This window comes from Dermacentor variabilis, chromosome 3 (genome assembly GCF_050947875.1).
Source record: "Dermacentor variabilis isolate Ectoservices chromosome 3, ASM5094787v1, whole genome shotgun sequence".
Lineage (NCBI taxonomy): Eukaryota > Metazoa > Arthropoda > Arachnida > Ixodida > Ixodidae > Dermacentor > Dermacentor variabilis.
In genome coordinates, this window is record NC_134570.1 from 70,482,632 (window position 1) to 70,498,783 (window position 16,152).

Below are 16,152 nucleotides of genomic sequence, written 5' to 3' on the forward strand. Positions count from 1 at the left end.
TGAGGTAAATATAAAGATAGAATAAGTAGTGGCTATATATATATATATATATATATATATATATATATATATATATATATATATATATATATATATATATATATATATATATAAGAAGCCATCAAACACTGATACCAAGGACAACATAGGAGAAATTACTTGTGCTCAATAAATGAAATAAAGAAACGATAAATTAATGGAAATGAAAGTGGATGAAGAAACAACTTGCCGCAGGTGGGAACCGAACCCACAACCTTCGCATTTCGCGTGCGATGCTCTACCAATTGAGCTACCGCGGCGCTGTTTCCCCATCCACTTTCTTGGGTATTTATGTGTACTAGTAGAACCCTGGGAGTGAACCCTGGAACCCCGGGGCCCTCGGTTAACCCCCTCTCTTCTCGTTTATATATATATATATATATATATATATATATATATATATATATACACAAGTCTTTACTTTGCTTTGTGCGACAGCGTGCTGCAGAATTAGTATTATTTTGCGGCGATGTATGTACACCTGGACAGAGCGTGCGTTACCCAGCGTGTAGCAGACGTCCGCCGCTAGCCAAGCTGAGACGCCCACTGGTTTTAGAGTGCGTCGATGCCAGTGCCGTGGTAGTGAGGCACTCTAGCTGATGATGATTCATTGGAATTGCCTTTGAAAATGGGCGGTGACAAATAGCCTCTTTGCCTGATTGACTTAACCGTGTACATGTTTTTCATTGTAGCATTCTTGCATACATCTCCTTAATACATTTTTTTCTTCCTCAAAACTTCTCTAGCTGTCTCGTACCGCTACCTATGCCTATAACGGATCCAGTCGTATCAATCTCTTCTCTGCTTTTTTTTTCCGCCAATGCTCTAAAGGACTCTTGCTTACATAGACTTATGACTGATTGATGATTGCGTCCCCTTTAAATCCAAGCGCTTTTGGAAGGTGTACGTTACCCAAGGGTCTCACTGAGTGAATTCCTTCGCACTCTGACTGGTTTATATGTCGCGAAATGAAAACACGAATGTATATAACGAATGTACAACACGAATGAACGCGGATGTATAAAAATAAATGTTTGTGCGTACCTGTCGTCACGATAACCACCGATCAAGACAACAAATGTGTTCGTACCTTTATTCGAAATTCTGTGTCACCTCTTTGTCGTGTGCTGCACAGCTTCGCTAGTCAGCTACCTTCACAGAGTGGAATAGCTCGTGATTTATTTATTTATTTATTTATTTATTTGGTATTTATTTGGTATTTATAGAGAATTAAAAGCAAAGATAAGTTGCAGGTAATATACATTCACGTGAATGGAAGGAAAAAAACACAATACAGAGAAGACAGTGGAGAAGACGCAATGGAAATGGCGAATACGGCATAAGCCTGTGAAAAGTATGCACTCGCTTAAATATCTTAATTGCATTCGAAATACATTGAACTCTTGACAGAAACGCGTCTGTTTCCCTTATTTTCATCACTGTGCGCGAGTCCCTTGTCAACGCTCAATCGCTCTCAGGTTATGCATTAGCAGGGACTACGTAAGCGCGTATCTTTGGGAAATTCGTAGTTGATGAACTCCCAGTTAGCGAATGCTTGGCACAATGGGACATTATTTCTCTGCGTTCCGTGGCGCAGCCTGTACTGTCCAAATAATGGGACGAGTGAACTTCGCTGTCGAGTAACCCGATTTTTTTCATTCACGCATGGAACAATTTTAGGAATGTGCCGCTCCGAATGACTTGCCCGGTTACACGTTGACAAAGTGCGCAGACAGCGCTAACAGGGCAGGAGAAGGCCCAGGTACACGCATGCGCTCACACGCGCTCTTATCTCGAGTTTCTTAATCTGAAATTACATTTGTTCGCTCAATATCTCGCATTTCTCTTTGCTTTCTTAATCCTAAAAATGGTGAGCTTGACAGCATGTTACTTAATTCTGTCTGCAATTTCATTTGTCATTTTGTTGGTATATATTACTCCCTGGATGTCTCAATACTGTCGTTTACCTTGAAAACTCCTGAAAATATCCCAATAACGAGAGAGAGAGAGAGAGAGAGAGAGAGAGAGAAATCTGAGATGAAAGGCAGAAAGGTTTGCGTATTTAGCTTAGATACACTAAGGGTCTTGTAGGACATTACATAGCGGGAAGGGTTAACTAACGACAGTCGGGTGTTCACTAACAAGGCGAAAAATGCACAACACACTAAGTTGTCGCACTTAACCAGAGTAACTTGTAAGGTGTTCACTAATAAGGCGAAAAATGCACAATACACTAAGTTGTCAGACTTAACCAGAGTAACTGGTTAAGCGTTATAACTACCTTCTAGTGCAGAGCAGTTGGCTACTGCGCAATGGAAGGAACAAAAAGTATAGAAAAGGTACGTATACTAGAGGAACGAAGATACAAAAATATTCTGCCCGTACGAGCGCAACGAAGGTGCCTTCCATACAGTCCTGGTGAGATTAAACAACACACAAGAGCCTTTAAAGCAACCCGGGCTGGGGTCGGACCAGGGTCGAATGGTCCTCGTAGAAATATAATTTCGAACCAATAGAACATAACCTGAGTCGATCAGATTTCTTGTCCCATCGCGTCCGCGTTTCTACGCAAACCAAAGCTGACCGCGCTTCGCGCGAAGTCTCTCCACCATTTGAGAGACAGGCGCGGGTTTTACTGTGACGGCGTGTCCGCTCGAACCGCGTCGGTTCCCGGCGGCAGTTCGCGATGCGTGTATACCACAGGCCGTGCGCCCTCACGGAGGCAGGTAGCGACGCGGACAGCCGAAACCGATCCTTAGCTCCATTGGGAAATCTCCTGGAAAAGCTCTCAAGGACGCAGTCGCTTCTGCTGCATGCGCGAGCAACAGAAGACACGAGACAGTCCGTCTCTCGCCGCGAGGCGGCCTGCCCGGATAGTGTTCCTCTCGTGTGCTAACACTAACACTATAATTTGAATCCTACTGGATGTGAGGGTGTGGGAGGGGGCAGGAGTGAATACAGTGACGTCATGATCAGTCGCGCCGCGCTTTTCCATCATAATCTCGCGGCCTCCTCCGTCGACGGCTCGTCGTTTCTTGCCTTTTCTTTACCGCGAATATCGCTGTTCTTCTTTTCTTGATTTTATTTTTATATTCTGTTTCTCAGTTTTTTTTTTTAACCTCCTCTCTACTTGGCAGCGGCAAGAAGGCTACTGGACAAAGGAGTTAGAAGTTCTCTCTAGATCTGTATTTCTTTGCGCGGTCTCCCCTTCTTCGCCTTCCTCTGTTCTGCCTTTTTTGTGGCCTTATACGGTTTGCTTTTTGTCGACCAGATGCCGTGAGAAGCAAACACGCTTACTGGTATTTCTTCTTCTCCCCCCCGCCCCCCCCCCCCCCAAGGCTCTCGGAAATCGAGGCGGTGCGGAAAGACGAGAACGCGGGGTTAAGAGGAGAAAAAAGAAAAGAAAGAAGAAAAGGTTGGTGAAGACGTTTTCGAAGATGGAGGCGCTGTGGATAATTGAAATGATGTGTCTCGGGCGTTACTCCCGAACCTTGATGAATGGAATACCTGATATTAGAAGGAGAGATCGTACGATGTACCATCTCGCTTTCTTTTATTTTTTAACCAATGTTATTGTGCGGGTGCTTGTGATTTGCCCTGCACAAGAGTAACCAGCCCCGGCATTTCTTTCTGTTTATTTTTTTCGTGGAATTTGGTGGAAGCACTCTACAAAGACAACACTATAATAAGTGTGAGTTGTTTTGCATGGGCAGTCAGCCGCTCCCGTGATAACACTCGCTGCCACGCCATTTGACGCTCGCTGATCTGTCTTGAAGTCTTCCTAGAAGCTCCTGCCTCCTGGTGTAAATGCTACAGGTGTTAGAGACCTTTCCGGAGAACTTATCTGCGATATTTTCGGAATGCCCACAGCTCATCGTTTTGAACATGCAAAAGGGGCCATGGATGCCTAATTACTACGCCATTTGAGTGACAACTGGGTGTACACCAATGGCAATCCTCTCCGCTCTAACCATTTCTTTGTTTTTCTCATTGGTGTCCACGCAGAATAATGGGAAAGTGAAACCAAGTAAGATCATGCGGATTTGTTTCATGTACATACTGCATAAGCACATGTGAAATGAGTTGTCCATTTGCCATCGCTCATCGTCGTTATGTTGGATCGGTTCGTAAGTAAACCGCCGTAAGTGTCATTTCACGGGTCGTCTTTGTTCCAGGGCACTTACAGAAGTAGATTATTCGCATTCCCGACAGACGCCGCAGCAGAACAGTTCGGACGTCGCACTGGGTGGATCCCATGGGGTCTAAGTGACAGCAGGTGCGAAGACAGCCCCGGCGCGAAGTTGCGGGGGGAAGGGAGAAGGCATACGAGGGCATCGCGGCATGGGAGTCCTTCCGGACGGCATATTTTTGGGCATTGAAGATGAAATGGTGCTCGGACCTTCCACTCCTCAGCCGCGGTGATTTGGAAACTTATATCTATCGCTTTTTTTTCTTTCTTTTTCAGATATGAGGGGCGTCAACTGTTCACACTATTTTCTGTATGCTACACGAATACCCGTATAAATATCAGGCGTCGCGGTACGATGTAACCGGCGAGAATTCCAGCTCTTGAACCGCGTGCGAACGCTACAATAATTTGACGATCAGTTTTGCTAACCGTACGACTACCGTGCTGCTGCGAACTAGACGGGCGATTCGTGAAACGACACGCGAAATAACTCGCGTTTACACAACGCATGCTAGCAACGTATACACACTCGCGCGCAGTTGCGCGCAGTGTAAGCCGCGTAGTGTCCCGATCAGGACGAAATGTCCCGAAGGACTGTAAGGGCGCCCTATACGGTGCGAGTAGGCGCATCGCGGCAAAATGCGAGGCGCGCAATGGGAAGCAGGGAACCGCGGTACGCAGCCAACCGAAAGAATGACCGTCGATGACGAAACCGGTGAAAGTTTTGACGCGCGCCTCCTTTCCCTTCGGCTGCAGCAGCGAAAGAGGGAGAGAGTAGTGCACCCGCGCTATACTTGTACGCGCCCGACGCACGCGTCTTGCACATCGTGTCTCCTGGTCCGTGAATCCCGCGCACGGGGAGGAGGATTTGCCACCCGCCACATCACAACCGCACCGCCCCCACGCACCCCTGCCCGCATCGAGGCACGCACATGCGTAGCCACGCGGACGTGTTACGCCCTTTGGATAACTGTGGCCACGGGAGACTAAGATACGAGGAAAATCAAAAGAAAAATGTACGTAGAAGAGTTGTCCCCTCCGCCTATAAGCCTCGCACACCCGCGTGCCTACTTGCCTGCGCGTATACAGCGGTATACGCTTGCGGCTACCATGTGGCTTGATCAAAGTGTTCAGCGCCGCGTAATAGCCGCCGTCGCGCGGGCCGAGCTTCTTGGTTCAGCTTGTGGCCGCTGCAGAAGGAGCGTTATGGCCTCGACGACCGTTCGGTCGCATTGTAATGTCGGCTTCGTATACCATGCTATACTTGCTCTTATCTCGGAGACTGCCAGCGGCGTATACGTGCCACTGGCTGTATACGCGGAGTAGCTAAGTGGCTCCTTGGTTTGATTTTGACCGTGTCGAAGTTAATTACGAGGTTTCGCATCCTCAAATCGCACAGTAGTTTGTGAACAACGACGAAGTTGAGGGGTTAAAGGGCTCCGAGATAATTTTGCTCGCCTGGAATTCCATAACGTGCACTCGTACCACAGTACACGAGCGTTTCTTTTCACTTTATTACTTGTTCTTGCTTTATTTTTTTTCATTCCGCCTCCATCTGCATGCGGCCGCGACCACGCGGTATCGAACACGTGACCTCGTGCTCGGAAGGACCGCGCCATTACTATCTACTTCACCACAGCGGGTCGTTGACCGCCTAAATAGAGAGTTGCAGACAGAGAGTTCCGCTAGCGTTCAAAAAAATTTTAAATTAAAGAAGAAATGAAAGAGCAAGTTCATACGAAGTGCTGCATTTTCATGTCTAGACAACGCAATAATAGTTGAACGAACCAAATTAATAGATAACAGGCACATCCCTAAATTAACGGACTCATACCTAAATATTTAGTTTAATTAGTCAGTAAAAAATTAGTGAAGGCATAAGTTGCCAGAATACAAATCATCCACGCTGCATTCAAATGTTTGTTTTACTCGTTTACTGCACACACGCGTGACCTTGACAAATAACAGTGCGGCTTCTTAAGAGCACTGGTTGCCCTGCGATGTAGCATCGACGTACGCGTGCAGTAGGAGAAGTCTGCAGCAACAAGAGGTAATACCTGCAATTTCTCAGACGTTTCCAGTACTACACGTGCGTAACAACAACAGCAACAAAATACTGACGTAAACTCCCGACATAGAAGCTGTGACGCGAGCCTTCAGACGGCGATGAAAGACCTTCGCAAAAGAGGCGCGCAAGGCTATTACCGTGTTTCCTCAACTATAACACTCTTCCCTATTTTGCCGGATGGAAGCGAACGAATAAAAAGAAACAAAAAAAGGGGAGATTGGAGACAGAGAGAGAGAGAGCTGTGCACGACCTTAAACAATCATTTTATAAGTTGGGCTGCCATCGTTCGAGCAGATGTCCTGCGCTCCATTGGTTCTGATCGTCACACGGGTCATTCAGTGTGGCCCGTTTTGAAGAGCAGGAAGCAACTTCAACGCAGCGCAAGGTACTCCATGTCAAGCTTGAGCAGGAGGTTCTGTCCTTGAATTGTTTCACCTTGGGTTTCCTTATGAGAACTTGGCATTTCTCCTTCGATATTTTGTAGTATTCTAATAATGTTTCTTTCTTTCTTTCTTTCTTTCTTTCTTTCTTTCTTTCTTTCTTTCTTTCTTCTTCATCATCATCATCATCAGCCTGGTTACGCCCACTGCAGGGCAAAGGCCTCTCCCATACTTCTCCAACAACCCCGGTCATGTACTAATTGTGGCCATGCCGTCCCTGCAAACTTCTTAATCTCATCCGCCCACCTAACTTTCTGCCGCCCCCTGCTACGCTTCCCTTCCCTTGGGATCCAGTCCGTAACCCTTAATGACCATCGGTTATCTTCCCTCCTCATTACATGTTCTGCCCATGCCCATTTCTTTTTCTTGATTTCAACTAAGATGTCAACTAAGATGTTTCTTCTTCGCCCGGAGCTAAATGTTTTCAAGATTACGCTGGTCGAGACCGTGAATACAAATCAGACGGTATGCACAGATTCGCGGGGGGACGGGGGGCGGAGAGAAAGAACCGCAAACAGGAAATCAAATGCCCCTAAGCGACCTTGTATCTTAAAAACAAACATAAACGAGATCTACTCCTTCTTGTTTTTACGAAAGAACAATAGCACACAGACGCAAGGCGCCCTATCAAGCTCGCTGTAGTCTGTGGGAAACATTCTATGATGTCGGAGCAAACTGCCGGACTCGTCGCTGGCTACCGCTGTGGCCCTCGCGTTTCTATTACGTCATACGTTTGCTGACGACATCTAAACGTCTACTCGCCGACCTCCTCACGGGGAGGTCACCGTTACTAAACAGTATCCGCGTCAGTATACACCCCCCAGCCGGTGTTACAGCAGCGCCTGTCATCTCTAGACAGCTTCCTGTGGCGGCAACGTTACGAAACGAAATCAAGTAGCAGAAAAAAAAAGAAAGAAAGAAAGATCCCAGAAAGCACGTCGCTTGCGAGATCTTTGGAAAACAAAAATGACGACCCGTTGAAGTGGCATAACGAGGAAAACTAATGGTCAGTAATGTCCAGGGAAGTACACAGAAATGCGTGAAAGTGGAGCTGTTCGGGCTTCTTCACTTTAGCAAAGAGGTTGCAAAGGTTCCGTTACGATTATGCGCAGGGATTTATTTACCTGATTTAAAACTGTTCAACAGCAAAAATTAATTTCTGTGTCCTTTTTCTATGCATTACATTTTGTATCGTTGGAACCGCTGGCGGCGAGGCTACGCACTCGGCCAGCAAAGTGCGTTGCGTGAACGCACTCCGACCGGAATACACTCTTCTGCAAGTAGTTGAAGTTGAAGTTAAAGTTTATTCAAACTAGCAAAAGTACACAAGAAATATTGTACAGGACATCTGAATCCCTAGCTCAAGGCTAGTTGGGATCCATGCTAGTTATCATTCACAGTCACAACTGCAAGACGACAAAGTATAAATAAATCATATATACATAAATATTCAACTATAAACACAAGGCAGGGTACGTGTAATAGCTACGAGAAACCTACAGAAATGAATTTGTATGCAGTAACTATATAGTACACTCCGCTTGCGGCGTTTAGATTTGGGAAAGTGCCCTTAAAATCGAGTGACACACTCCGTAAATGCAATTAACTTGGCCGGTTGACAGGGGTATTACATTTCCTTTGGACTCACCCTATATCCTTTCTCTATCGATGTCACACAACAATAGTGCCTGCATAAAGGCGACGGGGGGGAAGCAAGTCACAGGTCCTCGGGCTAGACCTGAGCGATGTTATGATTGGGGGTTCGATCCCATCGCTCGTGATCCGTTGTAAAGATTGGAGTCGGGCATGAATTAGAAGGTAGCTGGCCCATGCCGTTGTCCAACTTATCCACGCTGAGGACGTTGATGAAGGGAAGGACTGCTTCTCATCGAGAACGAGGAATATGGGATTATTTACAGTATTTACATGCAGTTCATCAGTCTAGCATGACTGCGAGAGAAAGTACGTCAATCTAACACGACTGCTTGAGAGAGTGTCTCAGTCTAACATGACTGCGTAAGAAAAGTGTCCCGAAAATCCGCACAACAGCCATTTATAAACACTCGGTCCTCCCCCGATTCCAAGGTGGCGGAAACGTTCGTCCAGTCATCGTAAACACGCCGCCTCTCCCCGAGACGGCTTACACACACACACACACACGCACACACACACACCCAGGTACACGGTCCGGAGCCGACGTCAGAGGGGCTTCGTAGAACTCGGAGCCGACACGCGCAGTGCGTCCGGGTAGCCATTGTCTTGCGTCTTGGTCGGCGCGTGGGAAGAGGTCTCCAACGACGTTCCCGCGGCAACTCCCCCACTCATAGCAGATCAGGTCCGCGTTGGTGGTGTCGGTAACAATAGTTGGCCCGCTGAACTCATTCAGTCACAACGGCGACGAGAGTAGCGCGTAATGATGGCGGTTTCAGCACAAAGCCTGCTTCGTCAAACGCATCCTAGCTGAAGCGACGAAGAGTGGAGGACGCGCGTATTGTTCCCGACACAAAGTCGACTTAGTCACGCCGTGGCTAGAGGTTGGCGGCGGCGCTCCAGGAAAGTTGCGGCCACTGTCGCAACTGGTTGGCAAAACTTGCACTGCAGCTGGCCGTTCTTAACAGCGACCATAATTCGGTTACATTATTAGGGCGTGCCCCCACTCACGCCTTTGGTTACACAGCCTCTGAGATTGGCTCACGCACTGGCGTAGACTTTCCATTTTCTCGGGGGCGTTTTCGCGCAGTTCTTTTTACACCGACAATTGTCAGTAGTCTATTTGAGAGGGTACTTTTCGAGGCGCAGGTCTATCGCCACTTGTCCGTCGCCGTGCGTCCATCACCATGCGAGCGGCCCCAGATGTTCATCGCCGGTATCACAGCACATGCGCCGCTGAGCACAAATCTGAAAAAACAAAGTGCTTGTGCTAGCTGCGAAGTTGTGAGGGAAGAAGCCAGGCAACTCTGCTTGTGAAGCAGTAATTCACTGGGCCACAAATCTCCAAATTTATTCTTTTTTGATACGTGCAAATAAAGCCTGCGGCTGAAGGACAAATGAAACGCTCACTACCAAGACAACGCACAAAACAGTGTCTAAAGACGAGCCCCGATGATCCCCCCACCTCGTAGCCTACGCCTACAGGTTCACGCTACAAGCCGCCTAATAACACCTGCGAGGACGCACGTAACGGTCAGGTATCAGGATACGCCCACCCATGGCTTTGAAAGGTTCTGAACGTGAGATTTATGCCTTTTGGTCACACTGCCTCCGACTAAATCCGGAATCGGTCCGCTTTATTTTGCGTCAACACGTACTGGCATAACATTGAAAACGGCCCAGAAGAAGCTTCACATACCGCCGCCAAGTCTCCCCTACAACATCCGCCTCAACGAGCCGCTCGATTTCGTCAGCATCCGCACAGCACCGGCCGCGCACAATGGCTGCACATATCTGTTCAGACGCTGCATACTCCGTCGTCAAACGGCCACTGCATGCATGCTGGGCGCCGGAGCTGGGCGCACAGAAGCACACACGCCGCTGTGTGTTCGACAGCCATCGCTGCGTCTGACGTCCCCGTTGACAGGTTCATGCGTGGCCCGCCCCTCTTGCAGTATGTGTATACATATAGCGCTGCGCGTGCCATGTGTGTGTGCTGTGCGTAGGCGTCCCGCGATGGAGCTCGTCCGCGTGGTGGCGGCGATTCGCGTAATGGCGCAAATGAGTGAGTCAGCGTGCTCGAAGACGAGGAAGCTTCGACCCGGCTATACAGCGCTTTCCAAGGTCTCGGCCATTCAACGCATCGTCGTGCCGTCTTGCAAGCACGCATTCGGGCGCTATAGCGTGCGCGCGTTCCGTCGAGCTGCTTCCGGTTCTTTAGCGAAGCTCGCAGAAGTCGAATCCAGTTACTATAGCCAGGAATGCATTCCGAATGCATTCCGAATGCATTTTGCGGATGGTAATACCTATAGCCATTATTTCGGGGTTTTCTGCACTGAAGGGGCAAACATGTTCAGTGCGTCAGTAAATTCTGAGGCTTGAATCTGCCCGAGAAAGTTTGAGGCAGATGTGAACAGATACATGTTTTGCAGGAACTCATCTCCAAGCGGCGAGTGACCTCGTGGCACTGCCTAATGAGTAAACAAATGTATGTATAGAGGGATTCTAACCAGTCATTATTCCAGCGTGCCATTTTATTTGGGGTTGTCGAACCAGCGCCTCCTCTGAGACATCTGGTCCTATAACATAGCCCTGTAACACAAAGGCGCACCATGTGATATGCCGACCAATAGCTTCCCATTCGATTCAGTACTGCTTCGAACCGCAACGCATTGAGCGATCACCCGCTCTCGTAACTTGAAACAGGCGCTCGTTTCAAGACTTCCAATGAATGTGCATGCTTTGAATGTCGGTTTACAAGTTGAGACTTAGCGTTCCATACAGAAATTAAGGCTGTGCTTAGTTAACCTTGCGTAATTACATTGCGTAAATACTTAACGCATCCATTTATGGCGAATTTTTACGTGAAATAAACGCTTACAGAGGACCTTGCTGAACAAACAGTCTCCGGCCCTATCGTCCTATAATGATCGAGCCATGAGTACACCACATGACAACGTGGCAACATGGCATGGCAGCAGCAATATCACATTGCACTTTAGAGAGAACGGTGCATCATGACCACCTAACAATATGGCATAACTGGAACAATATCATGTGGTTCTTCAGTGAGAATGGGGCTATATCACAACGTGACAGTACGACATGATTTGAGCAATATCGTCGGATGCTTCAGTTAGAATGATCCTAGGTGACATCGTGACAACCTCGCATGACTGGAGCAATGTTGCATGGTGCTTGAGTGAGAATGGTTTTACTTGACAGCGTAACAACATGACATGATTGAAGCAATATTATGTGGTGCTTCAGTGAGAATGGTACTAAATGGCAACGCGACAACATGGCGTCACTGGAGCAATGTCATATGCTGTTCGAGAGAGGATGGTACTACATGATAACGTGGCATAACATGACTGGAGAATTATCATGTGGCGCTTCAGTGAGAATATTACCGTCTGGCAAGCGGGTACCAGCGACGGCTGAGACAAAGATACATTTGTAAATGAAGCTATCTCTGTTTCTCACAGGGGCAATAAGCAGTACGTGTGCTCGAATCCTTTGCCTTAATACAAATGACAACCGGAAGAGGTACGTTATGTGAACAATACATTGTCAATTTACTAGACAGGTTTAAATCTACTAAGAATTCCATGTTGTAACTGTACCTTTGTATGGCTCGCTAAGCATGTCTAAATATAGTTTCAGTATATTGGTTCGTGAATCGCAGCATACGGACTGGCCTAGGTCTCTCTGCGAAAGACCGCCGTCGCACCTCAAAAGGAGAGATGATGAAAGGACGGCACGGAAGCAAATTAAGGCCCAACAGTAATTGGCAGTCTCGGTTCTGATATGGAGGCATAAGCAGCATATCACGCGGCAAGTGACAGGTGTGTCCAAGACGCAACGCATAACTTCCTCTGTACGTGAGATCAGCCTTTGCGTTGTATACGAGGATAACTACCAGTACTGAACCTTCTAGACACTCCCTTCCCTTTCACTCCGACCTTTCTAGACGGTTGAAGTTACCCTTCAGCGCTTAGCCCCTCTCCCCGCCTTTCACCTCCGAGGAGCGTGAGCACATTCCTCCGTCTTCGTGTACTGCGAAGTATACGTTTAAGGTATATCACTCATTTATTTTTGTTGATGACTGTCTATTTTCCTCATGAGCATGCATGATTTTCAGAAGCCGTCCCTTGCGATTCCTTACGTGCTTATAACCAAACAAGACTCACGAAACGAAGTAAACACAACCTGGCTAGCATTTTCTTTGTTCTCCTTCGTCTCGCAAACAGCAGCAGCAGAAGCCCCGGCCGCCCTAGCCAGGTCAAGTTCACGGACAGTGGCCGCTCCCTCTCTACCGAGTGATCTGCACATGCACCGGTCGTTGCACGTCGTTGTTGTTATTCCTGTTGCTGTCGATGAGAAACGTGCACAAACGACGCCCAGGGCGAAAAAGGGGTGGAGCGAGGTCGGGGTGCCGGGTTGTTGTTCTACCCCACCTGACCTGAGAGCGAAAGAAAAGCGAAAGAGAACGGTCACTGCCTGTGTAGAGCCGGCGGTTCCGGAAAACCCCCTCGTGCCCTGAACGAGTTCGCTATACGTATCAGCTCCTGGAAACCAGGACATTACATGACGACTCTGCAACTTCCGACGCTTCCGTGGACTCTCTCCGTTTACTGACCCCAAAAAGTAGAGTGCCACCCACAGGCCCCGCCGGACTACCCTTCCTGCTCCCCCTGCAGGCATCATTTTGCGAGATGCCGTACTCCTAATTGACAATAACGATGCAGTCCATACTTTCTTACCTAACAATGATGCAGCAAAGTACCGCTATCGTGTATAGCCCAAGCTGCTGCGACGTCCTCGCAAATGGAGGCTCGTTCGGGGTGTGAGCCGAGGCGGCAGTAAACGTCACGGGGTTTCTCGCACGTGACGTCACGGAAAAGTCGGTGTGTCTGCCCGTCTGCCCTCCTGGGAACGCGTCTGCCACGTGCCTTGTCAGAAGATGTGACGTGGACCAGAGCACTGCTCTCTGTTTTAGACCGTAATACCCGCTCGCGTTCGTCTGCAGCTCGTCTGCTCCGGGAACAGAGAGATTCGTTCGTTGCCAGCGGCACTTCGGTTGTTTTGCTCTGACGTTGAAGTCGGAAGGGGTAAAAGAGTGCGCCTACTGGGAAAAGGTGTCTCGCCTCTTCGTCAACCCTCGCCCACGCCGGACGGCCACCCTGAGTCACCTAAGCGAACAGAAAAGTGTCCAGCAGTGCGCGCTTAAGATGAAATGAGTTCCCGCTAAAGGAGGAGTCGATCATGATGGCTCGCGCCCGCCTCCGGCCTCCGGCGAAAACCGAGATGGAACGCGCGTTCACCGTCGTCGATGACGACGTACCCCTTATCGGCTTCCTCGATCACGCAGGACTTGCGAAAGGGAAACAAACACGCCGCTTTCTTCCCGTCTTCCGCGGCCCGGGTTTCAGTTATGTGCGCGGCAGAGCTGAAACCGAATCTTGCACGAACGTCGCTGCTGCGCCCGCACGACAGGAAGTGCCTTCGAACGTCTCGGAATGCAGTTTTCAGGAGAAAAAAAAATCTTGCACGGACGTCGCTCTGCGACTCACCACGCTGCGATCTGGGAGGTTGAAGTACTTAGTGGAAGGCACTCTCATTCCTCGGCGCTGTGCCCGTATTCTTTATCAGCAGGCACTGAAAGAGTACCGTTTTCCAACAGGTCGAACCAGATGACGAACGCGCAATGGAACTCCAGATGATGAAGTACGCGAGGCAGTACGATCTTAAACTACGGTCATCTTGTGACGCAAATGAAGACGGAGCCCTTTTTCGCAAAAGCTGCCTTATCGCCGAGATGAGCATCCTTAAGTTATTCCGCATGTTCAGTGTCAATAATGGGAAGAGTTCTCGCTCACGCGAACGTTGCCGCTTAAAACGTAATCGTCTTCAGCTTACTGTTTGTTTGTTTGCTTGTTTGCTCTGTTAAAAATTAAATTGTATAGTTTGATGCGTCAAAATCACGATCTGATTATGAGGCAAGCCGTGGTCAAGGACACCGGATTAAGCTTGACCACCTGGGGTTCTTTGACGTGAACCTAAACCTAAGCGCACGAGTGTTCTCGCATTTTGCCTGCATCGAAATGCTGCCGCCGCTACTACGAGTGGAACCCGTGAGCTTGAGCTTTGATGTGCATCACCATAACCACTAAGCCACCGGCGGGTTTCTGTTCTTTATTTGGCCATACGCATTGAAGGGTAAACGTTTGAACGGCCAGCTAAACTGTATAGTGTAAGTGCGTACTCATTCAAAGGATTGATTGATTGATTGATTGATTGATTGATTGATTGATTGATTGATTGATTGATTGATTGATTGATTGATTGATTGATTGATTGATATCATAAGGGACAGGCGACGCAAGCTTCGTGATAGAATAAAAATAGCGGCTCTACCACCATTGCTAGCAGTGGATGCAAATCCGCAGCGTCGGTGATGCTGCATGTAAATACAAAAAAAAAAACTTATTGAAAGAACATGCCGCGCACTAGGATAGAAACAGAAATGCTGCAGGAGCCAGGCTCTCTGCTCAATCTGCGGTTTCCCAATAAACGCAATGGCGTCGTTAGTAAAGAAGTGAAAGAGCCACGCTTAGTTAATGATTACAAGGTAGATGCGATGAAGGCGTAGGCAAAGTGATCAATGTCCAAGTTTCAGTGGAAAGCACACATTTTTGCACGCCGAGCTGTTACTAGTGTCTTTTTCGTCTTCCTTTTTTCCCCTGGTATGGACGTCGTGAATACGAGCTTGTTTCTGTTTAGATTAATTACCTGAGGGATCGCTGTAGTGATTTACCATGCGTAGCATTCTTCGTCACGCCTCCAAGCAGGTCGACTGATACGATCGCCACGTTGGTGTCTTGCACTTTCGCTACGATATCATAGTGGGCGTGTTACTATGAAAGAGAGAAAAAGGGGACGACCTTTATTTATTAACTGGACGTCGTAGTGAAAGAAAGGAAGGTATTTTTTTTTTCAGGTCTGTTGTTTTTGAGCTCTCGGCGAAGTCCTTAAAAGGGTACTGAAGAAATATGTCAATTCGAGCTAGATTGAAAGATGAGGCTTCTGTTACAACGAATTCATCATTCCTAACTAGAACAGAGCTTTTGAAAGCGAGAAAATGACGTAACTAGAGCATTGCAGTAGCGCCACCCACTTTGGACTATGGTACCTCTCAGGTAACGTGAGCATTGGCTGACTGACAGAGAGTGGTAGAGAAGGAGATTACGTGGGGATTCGTCCTTTACAGAGAGCAACATTGAAAGCAAGTAAATATCCATTGCCGCAACAGTAGCTTTGGTCACTCAGCAACTTGTTGCTTCGCGGTGGTTCGAGCTGAATCCCCCATCAACGTCCACTTTGCAACATGATAGGTAAAGCGCGCCGTACCCGTACACCTGGCGCGGCTCAGCTATGCAAAGCTTGCAGGGTGATCATATCGATCATAGCGGTAACAGCTTGGTAAAGCTTTGTTTTATGACATACTGGTGTGCTTATGCGCGTAATGCACACACAAGCCCCCATTTGCATATGATAGTGCACCTTACGCCTTCCATCTTCATGGCAACCAAAGTGTCTGTCTTGTACCGCAAGGTCCTCAACGCGTTGAAGCAGGGGACACGCTTGCGTGGCGTTAATGCTTGTGTGCCCCCAATTTAAGCGCTGGATTCTTTTTTCTTCTTTTTTGCACATGTTCGTTAGCGCTTACGCGCGGCGCTGCTCAAAAAGCCCCCTCTTACCGG

The 16,152-nt window shown here is 48.1% G+C and overlaps 1 non-coding gene across 1 annotated transcript; it reads right to left on the minus strand.

The window, feature by feature from the left end:
• Nucleotides 1-226: 226 nt before the first annotated feature.
• TRNAS-CGA (transfer RNA serine (anticodon CGA)) lies at nt 227-299 on the minus strand. Its single transcript has one exon. It is a non-coding gene; the product is annotated as a tRNA-Ser (tRNA).
• Between the last annotated feature and the right edge of the window lie 15,853 nt (nt 300-16,152).